Genomic DNA, 11,820 nt, shown 5'->3' on the forward strand with positions numbered 1-11,820 from the left:
CATCAGCAGCAGAATGAGGTACAGATAGCAAAAGCTCCTGGACAGTTGTAGGTATAACAGATGACCATGCTGGCAAGGCTGCAGCCTGTTATCAGCTTTGAGCCCCGACATATATGCTGTGTTGGCTCTGGATTTCTTTTCTTTGTGAGGTATAAGCACAACAGAGGGACATTTTTTTTTGCTGGTGAGATGTAGGATATCTCATGAACAAAATATATATATAACGTTTAGAATACAGGGTAATCCACCCACAATCTGTTATTAAAAATGAAAGAAAATGTTCCTACGTTTCCCTATATTTCCCTATGAAAAGGCAATAAATGCCACAGTCTAATAATGTATTTGATTATCCTGGCACACATACACAATAGAGGGAGAATGGCACAACATCTGTACGAGAGTAAAAAGAGAAAAAAATAACATAAATTCGTCAATAGTAAGTTGTAGCTGTATTGCATTGTTCAGAAATATGGATTTAATTTAAAACTTATTTCATATTTTACAGTAAAAAGACTGACAAGCATTTGGTAAACTCTAAACATAAAACTGTTTTTGTAGACTATAAAGGCAAATAAGATCACCTCTCATGAATAAGTAGGAATAACTTAGCTCCACATACCTTTCACCTTCTTAGAGCAAGAAATCTGGACAAAGCCATAAAAAAGTGGGGCAAAGGCTAAAAAATAGGAACAATTTTTAAATATTGTTTTTACAAACCTAAAAAGTTGACAGAATAATACATTTTGCATTACCATGTATTTTCTGAAGGGTATGAAGTCTGAAACTCAAATGTCTGTCATTATTTTCTAACTTCAGTCTTTAATGATTTGCCACTAATTTTCCAGAAGCCCAAAATTTTATGAAAAAAGGACCAAATGTATGAGGCAGAAATCTGAACATTCTGTGAAAATATGTACAGTTGAGAGGTATGCTCCATTCTCATGGGAGGGCGCCACAATGAGCAACATGGCCATTACAGCCATTGGAGTTTACTCATTTTCCAAGGCAGCAACATCTCTACCTGCTCCCTCCCCTCTTCTGAGCATGCCTACCTCTGTGACATCTCAAGTCTTCACAGCGACACTGGAGATGCTCCATCAGTAACCCAAGCGGTTAATCAAACCCAGGTCAACCGGGTCATACTTAGGGATTTATCCTTCTATGCCACCAGAGTGGTCACCTCTAAGCCAATATTCATATATGGCACTTTACCACAACTTGTGCTTTGCAGAGCTTGCTGGCATAAAGCACTAAGTACTGGCGTAAACAATTGCTTGAACTGTGCATGACCTATACTTGAACCATCAAAGTACTTTAGTTAAGAAATGCACTACAAATAAATACATGTGCGCACTGTATTATCTCATTGCTACATATCAGGAAATACACGCAGTCATGTGTAGTGCTCTAGTATATCCATCTATCTATCCACACCTCTTTTTTCCGATTTTGCACATAGGGTCGGGGTGCTACTTCAACAGCGACAATCATCTACAGCCAAGGTTTACACTGCCTGGTGGCTAACCCTGCCGTAGAGTTGCTCTATTATATCACTCCTGATTACTGTATCAGACCTGAGTAGACGTGACTGTTCTGAAGTGCTGACTCCTGGATATTCCCGTGTAATGAGTATTGCATGAGCCATACAACACTGCCTTTCTGAGTACGCCTTATGCAGTTCTGTAGCACACCTTTATGAATCCTGGATACTGTTTTACCATTCTTGTCTTTCTGCTCTTAGGTCCACTGCCTGCTCAAACAAATACCGTGTCCCATTTATCAAGCAGCAGATAACAGTCTGGAGATACTAGATAACTGTTAGATGCTTAAAAAGCTAACATGATGGCCAAGTGACAAACCTGGCAAAAATATTTTATCTGTTATATATATTTTTTTAATTCAACAAAAAAGTGCATTTATAAATGTTCTTTAAAATTATACAAAAACGATGTTTACAACTTGGTGCAGCACAGATATCTACATATTCACTCTTCTTTGATTAAACCAAGATCCTGTTTTGGATATCCCACAACTGCACATTGCTCCTTTCAGTTTGCCTGTTAGTATCACATTCCCACAAAAGATGGTTACAGGGAGTTAAATTTGACTCCTCTGACATCACTTTTACTAATCATGTATATATTTTATTCTACAAACTAAGTTTCTCAGACTTTCTGTAAATGAGTGCAGGATGTAAAACAGTGCAGCTCTCTCTTACATCATCTTTGGTTAGAGTAATGCTATTGCGCTTTTTTTTTTTTTTTTTTTTTTGAAGTGGAGAATCATCAGAATATAATTCCCTCCTCACCCTCTCTCATAACTACTCTAATCTTCAAATGTACCACTATACACTGATGACATTCTCACGCCTAGGAAACTCAGGCACACTGACCTGTTATCAAAATTTATTTATTTATTTGTTTTTGTTGACCAGGAAATTCCAACTGGGCAAATCCCATTTTCAGGGGAAGCACGGGGAGAAACGCTCCAGCACTGAAGACAAAACATTGTTTTTACAAAGATATATTACATAGATAATTCTTAATACATTTAGATGCAAATGGGCAATTGTTCAGTAGTGACACTGTACAAAGACACTGTGGTGACATTATAACATGATATTGTATTCCAGGTGTAAAACACTTAGTATGCAAAGAGTTCACTGGCTGTATATGTGACAAGCAGACATTACTTATGACTTATAAGACATGGGTAAAGACAGTTAAGTACAGATGTTAGGTATGAATATAACTGAGATCAGGAATGTGAAACATTATTTGATAGGTAAATAGCGGTTAAAGCTAGAAGAGGGACAGAGGTGTTGTATAGTTGATGATTCAGGGATAGTGGGGTAGGAATACTAGAGTATTTACTGACATAGAACCTGGTTATAAGACAGTGGTGGAGAGTTTTTGAAGGATAAAGTAGGAAGGTCAGAAAGAAAAAGAAATGTAAAGTGGTGGTTCCAACAGGAAATAAACTGAGGAGGAGTGGTAGAAAGGTTTGTTGTGTAGAAGGGGAATGAGGTTATAATAGGATGGGGGACTATGAGCTGACAATCTTTAAAATTTGGCAGTACTTTCATTGCTACTAGCTATTACCCCATACACACACACACATATATATATATATATATATATATATATATATATATATATATATATTTTTTTTTTATTCATTGTTTTGGCTACTGGACTGGGCTGTTGCAAAAATCCTTTTTCAATCACAACTTAGAAAATAAAACAAAGGATACCTTGCAGAAAATATTCTATATAAGTTACATAGGGAGAGAACATGCAATAGGTATTTATAATATGAGTGACAGGGAAACATTCAAGTATGGTACAATATGTCATGTAGTATAACGATCTACCAGTAGAGAGCAGTAGAGGGATAGAAAAAAGGGTACTGCTGTTTGTTGTAAAACTGAAATGAGTCTAGAAATAAAAGAAGATGTTATTGTTCACACTGTCCGCAACTCATATATTTCTGCCTAGACAATATATGAGTGACTGAAAATGTCTCTTTCTGGCATTACACTTCCTCTATCATTCCTGTGGACTCCAAATGAGTCTGTGATTCCATATGAAGTATGGTTTTACAAGTCTGATAACTATGTGCAGTATCTTACCAATATTGAAATGGCAATCAAAAGAAAATGTGTTCTTCTGCTCCATTAATGCTGGGGCTCAGCAGAGTTTTTACTCCTTACCTTCAATAGGAGATTATATGTGGATGCAAAGAAAAAGTCTTAGTGCCTGAACTACATGTGGTAGCATAAAGAAACTAACTTCCTCCAAGGGAGTGAAGTCAGTTTGATGTAGAAACCACATGTCTTCTGCTGTGTTATGATGTCTGATGCTAAAAGTCTGCTACAGGTTATGAAAAGTCACGTCAGCATTGCAGATTTTAGTGAATCATTGTGGATCTTTGTGGAAATTCATGGATTTTCAACTCGCCTTGCAAATATTTATAAATATCTTGATGAAACAGCCCTCCACAGACTGTAATAAAACTAGACCTCTTGTTAAAGTTTATAGATGTACTACACAAACAGGCAAAGTGAAGAAAATCACTACTGTTACAATTCTGCCCAGTGGTCTGATCGATAAGGCATTGGCCTCCTAAGCCAGGGATTGTGGGTTTGAGTCCCATCTGGGGTGACAATCTTGGGAGGGGGGTCGGAATAATGGTTAAGGTGTTTCCTGTCAAATATAAAATACAGGGTTTGATTCTCACTTTTGGGAAATTGGTTAGGCTTAAAATGGCCCAAAAGGAACCTATGAACAGAAGTTCTCATGCCCTGTTTCTCTACAGCTAGGAAGGGATCTCAGTTACTAATGAGGCATGCCATGATACAAAATCACTAGTATCCAGGTTTCCAGAACACACGTGCAATGAATATTTCAAAATGGCCCAAAAGGAACCTATGAACAGAAGTTCTCATGCCCTGTTTCTCTACAGCTAGGAAGGGATCTCAGTTACTAATGAGGCATGCCATGATACAAAATCACTAGTATCCAGGTTTCCAGAACACACGTGCAATGAATATTTCAAAATTGATCTCAGCCTAAAATGTGGTTAATAACATATAAAAGGTGAATGTTTTTCCGTGATGTGAAGTGGCATTTACATTGTTCCATCTGCTACACATCTCTGTAGTTGGATATTAGGGGAATGGTAACATTTGCGCCACTAATTCCGCTAATGTGCTTGTTGCACACTGTAACAGACATGGCGGGCACTGAAAACGCTCTGGCATTTTAGCATCCCTGACAGCGTTCTCACATGAGTTGTAGAGACTAGTACAAGGAGGAGTCATTGAGTGGAATAACTGTTATCCTTGACTATCACCCATACTAACTAATTTCTGGTGGACCTTTTCATTTCCCTGAACTTCCTGGTGGTCTGATGTAATCACGTAGTGCATCCCAGACAATGTGCCTTAGATCATATCAAGGTAGGATGGCGTTCTGCTTCATCTGGATAACAATAATATCTACAAGGAGACTCCTGAGATGTAGAACATTGCCATGTCTGTTACTGGGCCATGTCAAACCCGACCCCCCCCCCCCCCAACAAATCCACTCCTAAATAGAGGGTTTCCTGCTTACAGAAAGAAACTGGTATATACAAGACAATATTTATGCAGTATCTTACATTGATTGTCAAGTTGTTTTTCCCACATTTATGCTGGTTTAATTTTGTTTCCTTTTTCATAGTTGCTGTTGTATAAACTTGGTGTTGTATTGCCACCACTAATCCTAGTTGTTCTGCCTCCCCCCATCTCCCTGCTCTTATAACACAGCATTCATATTTAACTTTATCTTCAAGGCTTCCTTCCCAACTGTGACGATATCCAAATGATTTCATATAATTAAAAGAAAGCATTTTTTCCCATTCCACATATCTAATGAAATACACAACTATTCCATTTTTAAATCCAAGGCAACATATATCATTTGACAGGTACTGCTAGCCCACCTAGAGTATGAGCCCCTGTTACCAGACACAACCTCTAAAAAAAGCAAAACCTATCTGTACACTAACTAATGTGAAATGTCTGCCTATAAAATGCTGAGTCACTTTACTTATGCCTTTGCTTAACTATAAACTGACCAATTTAAACTCCTCCCCCTTCTGTGCTAGCAGATTAACCAAGCGTGCCACAGCCAGTAAACTCAGATCCTGCTCAACCTGCATCCTCACTTCATAGGTTCATAGGTGTGTACAAGGCTAATGGCCCTGGAGCCTTTACAAGCCTAGCCCATAGGATTACCCTGGCATCGTGCCACCCGAACTTAGTTCCCAGTGCCTCTGTCTGTAGACCTACTGGAGTGATCCCCAGGGTGAATTTTCTATTTCTCATCCACTCATCAAGATTTCTCTTGATGAGGACCAGTGAGGTGCTCTGTTTGACATGTATATGAAGTCTGTTCCATATCATGGGTAGTCTCTGGGTTATGAATCTGCCCCTCCAGCACGTTCTGTTGATTGTGGTAATGAGTTTGAGGTCTCTGGAGCATGTGGTGCGGAGGGATTGGGATTTCTTTAGATATAGCATTTCTAACAGAGTGGCTTTGTAAGTCAAGCAGAGATCACCTCTAAGTAAGCGATATGAGACAAAGAGTAGTTGGAGTTTTTTTGAGTCTCTCCATATAGGACAAGTGTTTAAGGCCTAGGATCCTCTTTGTGAGTTACTTTTTTGGCCTTTCCAGTTGTTACAGGTGTCTAGTGAGATACTTGCCAAATGGGACATTGTACTCGACTGGCCTAATGAAGGAAGAGTAGAGGGAGACAATGACCTCTTTCTTCCTGGATGCAAAACCGTTAGTAATGAGATGTGCCACATAGAAGGACTTTCTGACCACAGTGCAATGTGGTGGTCAAGAGAGAGGTCGCTGTCAACGTGTGTTCCCAGATCTCTTATAATGCCTTCTATGTTCAGTGGACTACCATTGATGTGGTAATTCATGGGAACTGGGTTTTTCCCAAAGGGGATGATGACACATTTTTTGGCACTGAGCTTAAGGCCATGGTTCCGGCACCAGTCATCGGTCTCAGTGAGGCCTTTCTGTAGGATGTCAACATCACTTGGGGAGTTAATAACAGCTCCCAGCTTTCAATCGTCTGTGAACTTTGTCAGCCAGAGTCCCTTTGTGTTGGCCTGGACTTCAGAGAAGTAGATACCAAACAGGAGAGGATCCAGGACTGAACCCTGTGGGCCTCCACTCATGAGTGGTCGGCAGTCTGACTTGGAGTCAGCTACTTTCACACTATGGGTTATATCTGTGAGCCAGTTTGCAACCCACCTAGTGATATTGGGGTTGATGCCTAATTTAATGAGTTTTTCTATGATTCCTGAGTGGGGAATGATATCAAGGGCCTTGGCCAGATCGAGGTAGGCTGTATGAACTGCCTTGACCTCATCCACAGCTCTGGTGACTGACTCAAAGAAGTCAACCAGGTTGAGCAGGCATGATCTACCTTTTACAAAACCAAATTGCATGGAATCTAGAGTTTGGAGATTCCCTATATCCTTGTTAATTAGGTCCGTGATGATGCACTCCATAGCCTTACATATCAGACTCATCAGGCTAATGGGGCGATAACTCCCAGGGTCTGTAATCACTCCTCCTTTATGGAGAGGGATGACTGTAGCAGGGCACCATTCAGTAGGGACAAACCCTGAGGTGTGGCTGTGATTGAACAGAGCACACAGATGTGGTGCCAGTTCACTTTGTAGTTCATGTAGAACACATCCAGGGATATTGTTGGGTCCCATGGAAGCTGTATTCTTGGCCTTGGACAATGCAGCTTTAACCTGCGCTGCAGTAATGCTGGGTGCCTGGCATTCCTCTGGTACTGTGATTGGTCCTTTGGGGGGGGGGGTAAAGTTGGCACTGAATATGTAGGCTAGTATTTTGGCAATATCTGTTGACTCAGTATAGGAGGTACCATTGTGCAGTAACTCGGAGCAAATCTGGGTATTGCCGTGGAGATTCTTTACATAACTATAGAAGGCCTTGTGGTTGTCTTTACTATCTGGTGCAATTCTGTTTTCATAGCTAGCTTTAGAGGATTTGATGAGGGATCTCAACTTTTTGTTGAGGCTGACAAGGGAGTTTTTCCAGTCTTGGGACTTCACCTTATTCTGCATCAATTTCCTCCTTCTATTGCAGAGTTTATTTATGGCAGGGGACCATTGGTTTTATTGGGTAAGGCGAGATCCATGCATTTGTGTACGTGTTCATACAGTGCATTGGTGTATCATTTGATGGTCATGCAACTATTCTCCATTTGCATGGGTGCCGTGAAGTTAACCACCTCTGTTTTTAGGAGCCCAAAGTTAGCTTTGGAGAAGTATTTCATGGTGGTTACCCTTGCGGAGGGGGGGGGGTGGATTTCCAGGTGATTCGTTTGTAGTCGGATCTAACCAGGGAGGAGTTGACTATTCATGTAGAGCAACGGTCGCCTATGTTAGTAATGACCAGGTCAAGGATGTTGCTACTTCTAGTGGGGGTAAGAACGAGCTGGTCCAGGGAATTGGAATTAATGAATTCCAGGAAACATTGGGCAAGTGTATTGGCACACGAGTAGTTTTAATGGAGGGGTAGTTGAAGTCGCCCAGTATGAGAGTGTTAGGTTAGACCTTAATATTCTCCAGGGTGCTTAGGAACATGGAGTGTGAGTCTTGGGACATGGTTGGGGACCTATTGCAGGCTACGACCTGAATGGCTGTCTTACACAATGTTAGCTGCACCTGAAGTATCTCTGATGTGTTATTTTGGGCTACCAGTCTGGAGTTGTGTGCATCCTTTATGAATATGGAAATACCACCACCTTTGGAGCTTCGGTCCAGGTTCTGGGGCCGAAAGGTGTGGAATGAGTTATAGCCTCGTAGTGCAGGGGTGCTTTCTGCTGCCTTGAACCAGGTCTCTGTTACAGCACAAATGTCAATGTTCTCCTTTTTAAGGTTCACTTAAACTTTATAATAAACTGTGAAGAATAGATCTTTGTTTGAGTTAAGGTGTGCCCCCCCCCCCAAAAAAAAACTATGGGAATTTCTCTCAACAAGTATTAAATCCATATCTATTTACACCAGATTCAGAGTCCTCAAATAATTGCTGTTTAAAAAAGCCCAATGTGAAGGTTTCCTCAACAACAGCCTCATCTAACTGTTAATTTGCAGAACTAAGTTGCATTGAGCAACTATGTAGTTAAAACTGTCTCATCTATGAAAAAATAACTTAACTCAAGTCCTCCTCCAAATGTTCCACTTACTTGTACTACTTTCCATTCACCTGCTTCCTTTCCTCCCCTTCTTCTGCTAACTTCCCTATCTTTTCCTGATTGACTTTAGTCCCTATATTCTCTGATGTTATCTCATTTTCTTAAAAAAACTATTTCTTCCTAATTGTCAGCATATTCCTACAGACTGCTAACCCATGTAAATATTGAAATATTATGTGCAGTATCATCCTCCAAATTCTGAATGCATATTTTCTCTTTTTGGTTTTCATACTACCATGCAGGTACCTGTGTTTGCTTAAAATATATTTGTTTTTACTGTTAGAGCTTTTATATTTCTAGATACTACCCACAAAACAATAGAGAAATTGGAAGGTGGAACTAGATTTTCAAAAACCATTTACAAACTGCTGACACTGTGAAGGAATACCAAAGAAGTATGTATCATGCTCTGCCACACACACACACACACACACACACACACACACACACACACACACACACACACACACGCACACGCAGACACACAAACTCATGCACCTTAAGCTGAAATTCTACATGGATGTCTTTTGGACAGTAATCTAAACATGAGACCTCCCTTTATGTAAATCAGTTGTGGACCATGAGAAGTTAATAAAGATTGATTTGAAAGTTCATGCTTTGTTCTGCAGTGCACAAAGTCTACAGTTCTAGAGAAGAACTACTGTATGCACCAACAAACATTAACTTAAGAAAGGAAAGGGCAAGTTTAGGCAGCCTTACTAAGTCACTTGTTAGCACCTGCAGCCTGTCAGTTGTCTGATAGTAAGGAGTGGCAGACCTTACACTAGTCTTGTGAATGCTGACTGATTTGCTGTACTGATGTATGTAGAAGATTTCTGTAAGACATCTTTACCTGCCCCACAAAAGTCTGTTCTACTCTGTGAATAAACAAAAGCAAAACTTCTCTTCAATTTACAGAGAGGAATAAAGAAGTATCCTTTCAAGTGGGTGTAAGATGAGTGCAGCCAGCCACAGGTGAGGGAATAGCTGTATAACAAGTCAATTAGAGTGCCATAAGAGTACAGTCACAGGAAGCTAAGAATGTGACATTTCTGTACATCATTTAGCAGCAGCAACATATAATACAGCAGTGGGTCTCAAGGTCCACATACATAGTAATCAAAAAATTGGTGACCCTGGGTAGTGGACAAACTATGGCAAAGTTGAACTTATTGTGCACAGGTTAACTTGACATTGCATATATTAACACACATTACTGCAACAGGGCAGTTTAGAGAACAGTAAATAGAGTAGCTGAGAGGGGGCAAGAGCTGGCAAGGAATCAGAACAGCTAGGCAGTAAGTTAGAAAGAAAACTAGGCCATAGAATATACTTGTGTGAGAATTATTTCTGAGCAAATTAGGCTAGAAAGAATTTGTGTTATGTAAAACATTATGCTGCAACTGGTTTTGTAGGTCTAGATAAAAGATCACAGTTTTGCTTTGTTATAAACAAAGGACTGTCATATTACATTGATTGCCTAGCAGAACTCAGAAACATAACATGACATTGTAATTTGTCCTTGCTTTTGTTCTTAGTTCAGTAATGAATGTAGGCTTGTTTGGGTAAAGGAAAATTACAGGTGAGGTCATAAGAAACTTGGTGTTATATGTAGTAGGATTTATGAAGATTAAATCCTGACCTTTGTAACATGAATTTAGACAGACAGGTATTTCTAAAGTTAGCACAGGTAAATGAGAGATGTATTTATTATTTATTCTCAGTGAAAAAAGGGAGAATGTGTTAGTTACAAGTACTATATAATATTTCCAGGCAGTAAAATGGGATTTATGACCATGTAGGTATGTGTTAGCAAGTAGTGTGTGTGTGTGTATGTGTGTATGTGTGTGTATTTATTTTACATTTCTTTACCGGGAAAGTCTGACTAGGATAGGACCCATTTTCAGCGGAGGCCTGGGGAGAAAAGCTCCACATACAGAGATTATACAAAAACATATAAAAAAATTATACAAAACTTATACAAGAAATTATACAAAAAAAATAAACAAGGCATACAGTGCACCAGAAATTACATTCTATGCTATTATAGCTGACATTCATATTATACAATCATCTAATATAATTCCTTATTGCAGTGCAGACATTGTAGTTTCTCAAAGTAAGCTGAGGAAGGGTTTATGGGGGGAAACTGGATATCAAAAGATGAGGTTAACATATATATATATATATATATATTTTTTTTTTTTTTCATTAAGAAATTAGTAGGTAGCTTGACATAGGCATGGATAACCAGACTGTTTCTGGCTATAGCATTCATAATTCTAATTTTACTTATGTATAGGACCTTAATAGTAAGGGTGGTACAGATAAGGTATTAATAACCACAGTGTAGGTATGGATACAAATGCATAGATTGAGTGCTACCATTCAAACTCACAATCCAGTAGGTGTGTTTCTAAGTTGCTACTTGGTACTGATCTGAAGACAGAGATGATCAGACGCTTCTCTAATACAATTGTCTCAGATCTTCTATACCCCTTTTATTGAGCTGATACAAGCTCAATTCTTATATTAAAGATGAATTAAAGAACTGTTAATATATATAGCAATACTAAAAATATAAGTTAGGCAACGGATTTTAACTAGTCAGATTACTTCATACAGTATTTCTAAGCAAAACTGTAAGAGTCTCAAAGATGGGAAATTCCGAAGTAATGGTTCAAAAAAACAACTGTATTGAACAACCTCATGCTAAACGCTTTTGTCTTAAAAAGTGGACTTCACGAGAGCATGAATGCAACCCTCTCCTACATGCCAACATATGCAAAACCTAACCCAGTCAAAATCTCTAACAGATATTCCTCTTCCAGTACCCGTGAAGGAGAATAAGTAACCTGCCACTGCCTGTGTGTATTGCCCCTTTTTATTAAAAAATATTTCATGACTACACATTATTTGCTTTGACTGCATTATTTTTTACATTTCTGTAATTTTGTTTTACATTAAAATGCCATGCACTTGTTTTTCACATAATAATTTAGATTATCAGGCAGTTTAGCACAGAGT

At 39.1% G+C, this 11,820-nt stretch overlaps 1 protein-coding gene across 1 annotated transcript in view; it reads right to left on the bottom strand.

The window, feature by feature from the left end:
• Positions 1 to 11,820, bottom strand: part of LOC122790960 (E3 ubiquitin-protein ligase TRIM39-like) — a 122,685-nt gene that overhangs the window by 41,165 nt on the left and 69,700 nt on the right. The window lies entirely within an intron of this gene.

Source organism: Protopterus annectens, chromosome 16.part0 (genome assembly GCF_019279795.1).
Source record: "Protopterus annectens isolate FY-2018-M chromosome 16.part0, PAN1.0, whole genome shotgun sequence".
In the NCBI taxonomy this organism is placed as follows: Eukaryota; Metazoa; Chordata; order Ceratodontiformes; family Protopteridae; genus Protopterus; species Protopterus annectens.